This window comes from Procambarus clarkii, chromosome 16 (assembly GCF_040958095.1).
Source record: "Procambarus clarkii isolate CNS0578487 chromosome 16, FALCON_Pclarkii_2.0, whole genome shotgun sequence".
Lineage (NCBI taxonomy): Eukaryota > Metazoa > Arthropoda > Malacostraca > Decapoda > Cambaridae > Procambarus > Procambarus clarkii.
In genome coordinates, this window is record NC_091165.1 from 50,798,979 (window position 1) to 50,810,199 (window position 11,221).

Here is an 11,221-nt window from a genome sequence, read left to right on the forward strand (position 1 = left end):
AGTGCTCGACCCAGCGCTTCAGCTGCAGTGTCTGGTCCTGAATCACCTCGCCAGTGGCAGATTTCAGAGGAGCGGTCTTCCTCTGGATTGGGCCGAGGGCCTGCTTGATGCCGTCATACATTCCCCTTACATTGCCTGTATCCGCTGCAGTCTGTATCTGGGAGCAGAGCTGGAGCCAATAGTTGTTGGCACATCGCCTGGCGCTCTGCTGCACTTTGCAGCGGACGGCCCGAAGGATCTGTAAGTTGCGCTGACTTGGGCAGGCTTTGTAGGCTGCCAAGGCGTTTCTCTTCTCTTCGATTACAGGTGTCATCTCTTCCGAGTGAGCCTCGAACCAGTCTGCCGACCTGCTGGTCTTCTTGCCAAAGGTGGAAATGGCAGCGTTGAACACAGCGTCTCTGAAGTGCTCCCATCTTTTACAGGCAGTGACCCCAGCTGGGCCAGGGAGAGCTTCCTCGAGCACGTGTGCAAAATCTTCCACCTTGTCCTGGTTGCGGGTCTTGGTGGTGTCGATGTGAGGTCTGCCCGCCTTTTTCGAGTGATGAATCTTCTTTGGTTGCATCTTGACCCTGCTACATACCAGGGAGTGGTCGGTGTCACAGACAGCACTCTGGTAGCTACGCGTAATCTTGACGCTGGGTAGACTTGCACGCCTGGTAAGAATCAGGTCAAGCTGGTGCCAGTGCTTGGATCTGGGGTGTCTCCAAGATACTCGGTGTTGAGGCTTTGTGCCGAAGAACGTGTTGGTGACACAAAGACCATGAAGGCAGCAGAGTTCTAGCAGACGTTGCCCGTTCTCATTCATCCTTCCTATGCCGAATTGACCCAGGCAAGTGGGCCAAATGTTGTGCTCGGCACCCACTCTGGCGTTGAAGTCGCCGAGGATGAACAGTGGCTCCTTTACAGGGATTCTCGCTATGACTCTGTTGAGGTCATCGTAGAATTTTTCCTTTGCCTCTGCTGGAGAAGTCAGGGTTGGTGCATATGCACTAATTACATTACTGGTCCTGTTTGGGAGTACAGTTGCAGAGACAGAATTCGTCTCCATCGGTGGCATAATGTGTCCCAACAGTGCATTCCTGACGGCAAATCCCACACCATGTTCTCTGGTCTCATCTGGAGGTTTTCCTTGCCAGAAGAAAGAGAAGGTCCTCTCTCTCACAGATCCTGATCCTGGGAGCCTGGTCTCTTGGAGAGCAACAATATCCATCTGCAGCTTGCTCAGCTCCCTATCGATGATTGCTGTTTTTCGGGCGTCATTGATTTCTTGCAGGTCGTCAGAGAAACCTGGTGTCAGTGTCCTGACGTTCAATGTGCCCAGCTTTAGGGCAGTTGATATTTTCTTCTTTGGTTTGGTATTGCTTGGTGCAAAGTTGTCGGGCCGCTTGTCAGTTTTCACCCTAAACCCCACGCACCCAGTGAGGTTAACGGACCGTGGCGAGGCAACACCTCATTGGCTGGGGTTTGCCCAGCTTGAGGCGGGCGGTAGCTGCCCAGTGGGGCGCGATGACCCCTCCCACCGTCGGAAGCAACCCCTGGCGTCACACTCTTCGCCAATCGAGCAGAAGACTTAACACAAGAGTACACTTCCTGTAACACAAGAGTACACTTCCTGTAACACAAGAGTACACTTCCTGTAACACAAGAGTACACTTCCTGTAACACAAGAGTACACTTCCTGTAACACAAGAGTACACTTCCTGTAACACAAGAGTACACTTCCTGTAACACAAGAGTACACTTCCTGTAACACAAGAGTGCACTTCCTGTAACACAAGAGTACACTTCCTGTAACACAAGAGTACACTTCCTGTAACACAAGAGTACACTTCCTGTAACACAAGAGTACACTTCCTGTAACACAAGAGTACACTTCCTGTAACACAAGAGTACACTTCCTGTAACACAAGAGTACACTTCCTGTAACACAAGAGTACACTTCCTGTAACACAAGAGTACACTTCCTGTAACACAAGAGTACACTTCCTGTAACACAAGAGTACACTTCCTGTAACACATGAGTACACTTCCTGTAACACAGGGGAACACTTCCTGTAACACAGGAGTACACTTCCTGTAACACATGAGTACACTTCCTGTAACACATGAGTACACTTCCTGTAACACATGAGTACACTTCCTGTAACACATGAGTACACTTCCTGTAACACATGAGTACACTTCCTGTAACACATGAGTACACTTCCTGTAACACAGGAGTACACTTCCTGTAACACAGGAGTACACTTCCTGTAACACAGGAGTACACTTCCTGTAACACAGGAGTACAGTTCATGTCTGTAAACCTTTTATAACTAGACTTTAGGCATAAACATAACTTTATTTTAAAGTTTTCTTAAATTTGCATACGATAGTAAGGATAATTTTTTATTTAAAAGTAAATAATCGATTATTCTAAGATGTTGCAGAGGGAATGCATATGATTATTTAAAGTTTTCATGCAAATAAACAGACGTATTCTAAGATGTCAATAGGCGATTAGTAAATGTTAATATTGCCTTATATACGATTACACAGAAGCTTTATCTGCAAATCGTATTCCAATATTAATCCGAAATTGTTTTACCTATCAAGATATATATTTTTATTAAATATATTGAATAGGAATAGGAACACTAATTTATAATTAATATTCGCATTACAAACTGATGGGTAAAGAATCCCCCAAGAGATTCTGGTAATTGATCTTAATTCTTTTGTATGTTTAATGCAGGTAAATTATATGGAATTTTAACAATATTATAATGTCAAGTTAAACTTTTGTCAGACAGTGGATATCAGTTGTTAATATTATTCATCCTTCGGTGAGCAAAGGTGATTTTCCCATCTTCTTGTTCTTACTTAAACGAAGGCCTGTCTGGCTTACCTATGAGGAACTCCATGGCCAGATCTAATTGTGTTTGGACCCTAGACTAACACAGGTAAATGAACCCCGCCCTTTGGTCAGTGTGTGTATATTCAACGGCATCCTACAGTCTCGGGAGACTATGGAGTTGTGCTCTAGTTGTCATAAGTTCAATCCATAAATGGCAGTCCATTCCACATTAAGCACAAGCGAAGTCTGATTCTGGTCTGGCCTCTTGGCTACCGGCTTTACATCTCTGTTTACTTGCCTCTGATTGCTTTGTAAGTGTCTCCTCGAACCTGGAGAGACCTTTCTGAATAGACTGCCTCCAGGCTGATCGGTCTGCGGCCAGTGTTTCAGATCAACGTCCATGGTTTTCAGGTCCCTCTTGCACACGTCTTTGTATCTTAGCTGGGGTTTTGTCTGTTGGACGTCGTCCCTGCGTCAGCTCTCATACAGTAGATCCTTGGGGATTCGGCCGTCGCCCATTTGCATCACGTGCCCGAGCCAGTTCATTCGTCTCTGCTTCAGCATTGTGAACAAGCTAGGAATTCTAGCTCTCCCTCTCCCCAGGACGCTGTTGTTTGTCACCTTGTCCTGCCAAGTGATATCCAAGATATGTCGAAAGCAGCGTATGTGGTGAGCGTTCAGCTTTTTTCCTGTCGGGCGCAGAGTGTCCAAGACTCACTGCCATATATTAGAGTGCTCAGGACGCAGGCTTTGTAAACCTGTATGTTTGTGTACTCGGTCAGTTTATTGTTGGTCCACACTCTCTTTGTCAGTCTGGACATGATTGTAGATGCCTTACCGATGCGTTTGTTGAGTTCCGTGACAAGAGAGAGGAAGTCAGAGATTTGTGGAGCCCGGGTATATGAAGTCGTGGACGACTTCCAGTTTATAATCAGAGACGCCGATGTTAGGTGGGGAGTCCACTCTCTGTCCCAGTACGTGTGTTTTATTCAGGATGATGGTGATTCCGAAGGCCTGGCAGACCTCGCTGAAGTGGGTCAGTAGCTGTTAGAGGTCTTCAGCTGAGTTGGCGGTGATTGTTGTGTCGTTGGCAAAAAGGAAGTCATGCAAACACCTCATCTGAACTTTTGCCTTGGCTCTTAACCTGGCGAGGTTGAAGAGCTTTCCGTTCGACCTGGTCCGAAGGTAAATGGGATCTGTGGCAGATCCGAAGGCATGTTGCAGCATAACTGCGAAGAAAATCCCGAATAGGTTTGGAGCCAGGACGCAGCCCTGCTTTATTCCGCTTCGGATGTGGAAGGCGTCTGATGTTGAACCGTCAAAAACCACGGTGCCCTTCATGTTCTCGTGAAAAGATCTGATGATGCTGAGGAGCCTGGGTGGACATCCGATCTTAAGGAGGATCTTGAACAGGTCATCCCTGCTGACGAGATCGAAGGCCTTCGTCGAATCAATGAAGGCAACGAAGAGTGACTGCTTCTGTTCACTGTATTTCTCCCGCAGTTGTCTGAGGGAAAAGACCATGTCGATGGTTTACTTGTTAGCTCTGAATCCACACTGTGATTCTGAGTAGACTCTCTGCAAGTACTTGGAGCCCCTTCAATGTGACTTGAGCAAACAGCTTTACAACGTTTCTCGTTGTTTACAATGTTTAGAATGCTAAGGAGGGAGATGCCGCGGTAACTGTTGCAGTCACCCCGTCACCTTTATTCTTGTACAGCGTGACGATATTAGCGTCCCTCATGTCCTGTGGCACCTCTCCTCTCCGGCAGAGGCAGAGGATTTCACGCAGCTCCAAGAGTAAGTTACCTCTGCAGCACTTCAAGGCCTCGGCAGGAATGCCATCTTTTCCAAGAGCTTTGCCAGAAGCAAGGGAATCTAGGGCCTCGCTGAGTTCTTCGAAGGTCGGTTCGCTGTTGAGCACCTTTATCACAGGCTGACGCTCAATGGCGCTCAGGGCGTCTTCAGTGACCATATTCTCCCTGGCGTGTAGCTCAGAGTAGTGCTCGACCCAGTGCTTCACTTGCAGTGTCTTTTCCCGAATCACTTCGCCTGTGTCAGATTTCAGTGGGGGTAGTCGTCTGGATTGGGCCAAGGGCCTGCTTGATGCCGTCATACATCCCCTTTACACTGCCTGTATCTGCTGCAATCTGTATCTGGGAGCACAGCTGGAGGCAATAGTCGTTGGTGCATTGCCTGGCGCACTGCTGCACTTTGCAGTGGATTTCCCGAAGGATGTGCAAATTAAACTGACTTTGGCAGGCTTCGTACGCTGCTAAGGCATTTCTCATATCTTCGATGACTGATATCATTTCTTCCGAGTGAGCCTCGAACCAGTTTGCAGACCTGCTGGTCTTCTTGCCGAAGGTGGACAAGACAGCGTTGAACACAGCGTCTTTGAAGTGCTCCCATCTTTTACAGGCGGTGACCCCAGCTGGGCCAGGGAGAGCTTCCTCAGGCACACGTGCAAAATCTTCCACCTTGCCCTGATTGCGGGTCTTGGTGGTGTCGATACGAGGTCTGCCCTCCTTTTTGAACCAGTGAAACTTCTTTGTTTGCATCTTGACCCTGCTACATACCAAGGAGTGGTCGGTGTTACAGACAGCATTCTGGTAGCTAAACGTAATCTTGACGCTGGGTAGAATTGCACGCCTTGTAAGAATCAGATCAAGATGGTATCTATGCTCGGATATGGGATGACTCGAAGAGACTTGGTGTTGAGGCTTTGTGCCAAAGAACGTGTTGGTAACATAGAGACCATGAAGGCAGCAGAGTTCTAGCAGACGTTGCCCGTTCTCGTTTATCCTCCCTTTGCTGAATTGACCTAGACAAGTGGGCCAAGGAAACGATTTGTGGGAATTTAAATCATACAGTCCACTTTAAACATCATATAGTCCACTATCGAAATAAATAAATTAACGTAAGAAATAAATCGCTATATAAATTACTATAAATAATTTTAATTAATAAAAATATATAAATTTGACAAGTCAGTTTTCCCCACAAGCTGCCAAAACGACGTTGAAGTCAACAGTGAACTGCCTTAAGGGATCCAACTCCGGATTTTTCCTCGAGGATGACTCCTGAAGCCTTTCCCAAAACGTAGGTATGGCCACAAGGCAGCTTCTCCCACAAGGCAGCTGCGGAGGCTTAAAATCAGGGTTTTAGTGTATGGCTGCACACTAATGCTCTACACAAATAGTTCCTACACTAAATGTCCTTGTGTGGAGTCTGAAGAAAACCCAAGTTTAGGGCTGTTCATTAAGATCACAAGAAAGTTTGTAATTGATATGTGAATGGAGTTAGTACAATTGATATATTTTACTTGTAAAATGTGTTCAGGGAGATGAAGCAGGATGTTGGTGGTCAGAGCTAACGGCTCGCTGTCGATACGCAGGGCCGGAAAGCCGTGTCGTCATCAGTCGATGACGTAGGGTGAGGGCGAGGGGAAAGAGCCCTCATTCGTCACAGCACGGCTAGGCCTGCCGGCTTCGCTCTTATTGGTCAAGTTAAAACACAGAGGAAGCGTTGTGCCCATGCAGCTTGAAGCCCGCCAAAGTCAGTCTAGGGCCGGCGTTGTCTGGGGCAAGGTGTCCCCAGGGAAGTAGTGACCAAGTCAGGGCACCACCCCCCACCATATCTCCGTGGTAAACATCAATTTCATATCCCTACGGTGTCCCGCTATCGTGGATTGTGTCGGGATCCAAATTACATGAGCGTGGGGAAAGATATTAAGGTTTTGAGGCGGGACTCCATGTGGGTCAACACGTGTTCAGCCGAGGCAGCAGATAGGCCTCATTGTGATCCGTGGTTATCAGTCAACATATGAAATCATATGCTCCTTATGACTGATTTGACTGACGGTGGGGGATTGGGGAAGGCTTTCCAGTGTTTTAGATAAGCCTTCCGTAGTAATGATTGATAATTACGGCCCACTGAGTGTGGACACTCCCGCCGACCGTGTCATCCATTTTACATCAGCCACCATCCACCACACTTGATACGAGCGACACCAGCTCGTAAATTAACTGAACTGTAGCAAAACAGAAAAAGGTTTGCATTTTATTATGTGGCTTGTGTGTAAGTTTAGAAAACAAAAATAGCTTTTAGTTTTAACAGTTGACTCAGCTGTTATATCACAGGAAAACAAATGCAATTGAAAAAGTTGTATGCAGTATTAGAGATTTTTAAGTTTGTAGTTTTAAATGCTAACTCAGCTGTTCCATTATTGGGAAAACGTATTAGGTTGTTCAGAAAATTGTTAGGATTGGTTAGTTAGGAATGGTTAGGTCTGGATAGGTTTGGTTGGATATTGTGGTAAGGATAAATTTGCAATGTATTAAAAACTAGATATAGTGGCAGGGGCCAAGATACAGCAATACAATTTCTAAACTACACTTTTCATATCTATTATCAGCAAAATTTAGTGAAACTAGGGACATGATCCTTCTTTAGAATGTCAAAAAAGTACAACTTTTCTGTATATTTAAAGCAATTAATAGTATAACATGTGGCATGATCCTGTTGCAGAAAGTTTATACACCCTTTGGTCTGCGACTCGGTCTCACCTGCCTGTCTACCTGTCTGTTTCTCTGTCTGCACATCTGTCTTACTGTCTGCTTGTTCTGGCTGTCTGTCGATTTATATGGCTTTGTGGCTCTCTGTTTTGCCCGTTGATCACAGATGTGATCAGAGTCCGTCTAAACAAATAAAATTCTATTCTACAGATAAGAGTAAATTACACACCTGTGGAATCTGTTCCAATTATCACAGGTGTGCATTGTATTGACTCACGCACTCACTCACTCACTCTCACTCTCACACTCTCTCTCTCTCTCTCTCACTCTGACTCTCACTCTCACTCTCACTCTCTCTCTCTATCTCACTCTCTCACACTCTCACTCTCACACACACTCACTCTCTCACTCTCTCTCACTCTCACACACACTCACTCTCACACACTCTCACTCTCACACACTCTCACTCTCACTCTCACACACTCTCACTCTCACACACACTCACTCTCACACACTCTCACTCTCACTCTCACACACTCTCACACACTCTCACTCTCTTTCACTCTCACACACTCACTCTCACTCTCACACACTCTCACTCTCTCTCTCACTCTCACTCTCTCACTCTCTCTCACTCTCTGACATACTCTCACTCTCACTCAAACACTCTCACTCTCACACACTCTCACTCTCACACGCTCTCACTCACACACACTCTCATTCTCACTCTCACACACTCTCACTCTCTTTCACTCACACACTCTCACTCACTCTCACTCCCACACTCTCACTCTCTCACTCTCTCACTCTCTCTCTCTCTCACTCTCTCTCTCTCTCACTCTCACTCTCTCACTCTCTCTCACTCTCTGACACACTCTCACTCTCTCAAACACTCTCACTCTCACACACTCTCACTCTCATTCTCACACACTCTCACTCTCACACACACTCACTCTCTCACTCTCACACACTCTCACTCTCTCACTCACACACTCTCACTCTCTCTCTCACACACTCTCACTCTCACACACTCTCACTCACACACACACACTCTCTCTCTATCTCTCTCTCTCTTTCTCTCTCTCTTTCTCTCTCTCTCTCTAACTATATATCTATCTATCGATCTATATAACTTTTCCCAGCGATGTTTACTACAATTAGCCCTGACCATCCATAATGACCCGCCCTCCTCATTGTACTTCTCAAACGAGCTACACCTACGAGGTGCCCCGGTTTTGGACACCCCTTCCCAAAATTGGGTATGACTATAAACTATCCTGCTTTTGGATCTACTGAAAAAGGGATACGCCTGCCTACGAGGTAAAGACCCCACAGGGTTGTGGGTGGGGGGGGGTTAATTACAGTTAATGACATAGGTTGAATAATGTTGTTACTGGCCTCTATACATATGGAGTTCAGCTCAGCTGGGGCAATATTTTACAGCACTGTTAATAGTTACAGCACGTTGTGGCACTTATTAAGAAGCTTATTTAGCCTCTGAAACTTCACTGGTTAATTCTGAAAGAACTAAACCTAACAGTTACTGAACTTTTAGGGAAAGCAGCAGCCAGCTGCTGGCGCCTGGTTGATCATTTTTAATACGGCGTCTCTCCCATCTGTCCTTGCGAGTGTGGGAGGAAATTGCATTTATTTAATTCAATCAATGATTATTCTCCAGTATGTTTGTTGGTTTTAATAAAAGTCGAAGCATTAACTAAGGCGACTTTGGTAAATGATAACTAATACTATGACATTTAAGTCACAGCTTTAATATACCGGAGGCTGGGACTTGTTAGGGGAACGTCCTGAGGCTCCCATGGAGGGTGTCCGCTCTGGGTTACCTTGAGGTTACCTTGAGGTGCTTCCGGGGCTTAGCGTCCCCGCGGCCCGGTCGTCGACCAGGCCTCCTGGTTGCTGGACTGATCACACAGGCTGTTGGACGCGGCTACTCGCCGCCTGACGTATGAGTCACAGCCTGGTTGATCAGGTATCCTGATCAACAGAAATGTCTAATGTATCAGAAATGTCTAAATGAGGCTGTGGGAAACTATATTAAGATATTTATTGAGGTGAGGCTGTGGAGATTTTCCACATTGTTTGTTAGGCAAACCAAGCCTTGCTTACGAGGCCAAGTAATGCGTTTCTGGCTATTAGGTACGACATATGTTTAACTGTGTCAATAGAAGAGTCCACAACACTAATGTGTGGACAAGACAGCCAGATGAGTTTTCAATACTCATACATACATTCATAAATGTATGTATGTATGTATGTATGTATGTATCTGTATGATGTCTTTGACTATCTTGTTAGTAATGTTAGTAGTAATGTTTGACTATCTTGTTAGTACTCAATATCGTAGGAATATGGATAACTGGTATTGTTGAATGCTATATATAATACCCAGATTAACAGTGAAAAGTGTTGCATAATTTTACAAAACACGAATTAAATTTTGTATGTTTAAAAAGTTGACAAAACCGTTACTTTATAGGAAAAAAGTTTGCTTTTGAAAACATGATATGTAATTTTATAAAAAATAACCTAGTTTGTAGTTCTAAAAATTAACTGAATTGTAGCAAAATAGAGAAAGGTTTACATTTTATTAAGTAGTGTATTGGTTTTAAAAAAATTGCGTTAGGTTTTAACAGTTAACTAAACCTGTTATATTAGAGAAAAAATGCATTTCAAGAACTGGTATGCAATATTCGAAATATTTAAGTTTGTTTTTTTAAATGTTAACTCAGCTGTTCCATTATTAAGAATAACTATTAGGTTGTTCAGAAATTTATTAAAATAGGTTACGTCTAGATAAGTTAGGTTAGATTGGATATTGTTGGTAAGTTTAAATTTTCTATGTATTAAAAACAAGATCTAGTGGCAGGGGCCAGAATACAGCAATAAAATGTCTAAACTACACTTTTCATATATATTAACAACAAAATTTAGTGAAACCGTAGACATGATCCTTCTTTAGAATGTCTAACAAGTACAATTTTCGAATATATATAAAGCAGTTCATAATATAACAAGTGGCATGATGCTGTTGTAGAAAGTTTATGCACCCGTTGGACTGTGATTCGGGCTCTACTCTGTCTGCACATCTATCTGTCTTGCTGTTTGCTTGTTTTGGCTGTCTGTCGATTTATCTGGATTTGTGGCTCTCTGTTTGTCCGTCCAAACAAAAAAAAATTAAGGTACAGATGAAATTGTATCACACAGCTGTGAGGTCTGTTCCATAGTTTCCAATTATCACAGGTGTGCATATGATTGACTCTCTCTCTCCCTCTCTCTCTCTCTTTCTCTTTCTCTTTCTCTTTCTCTCTCTCTCTCTCTCTCTCTCTCTCTCTCTCTCTCTCTCTCTCTCTCTCTCTCTCTCTCTCTCTCTCTCTCTCTCTCTCTCTCTCTCTCTCTCTCTTTGTCAATCTATATAACTTTTCCCGAGAATGTTTACTGCAATAGGCACCGACCTCCCATCCTGACCCGCCCTCCTCATTGTACCTCTCAAACGAGCTACACCTACGAGGTGCCCAGGTTTACCTACAAACTTTCCTATCATTGCCTGCCAGCAATGTGCCCCAGTTTTGGACCTATCTAAAGGGTCTTTCACGAGAATTCGAAAAGTCTTCATACACGTACTTTTCACTCCTAAGATACCAAACACGAGACATGGTTGAGTTTAGATCAGATACTAGGCACGTAGCGTGGTTGACAGTGTAGATCAGGTACTAGGCACGTGGCGTGGCTGACAGTGTAGATCAGGTACTAGGCACGTGGCGTGGTTGACAGTGTAGATCAGGTACTAGGCACGTGGCGTGGCTGACAGTGTAGATCAGGTACTAGGCACGTAGCGTGGTTGACAGTGTAG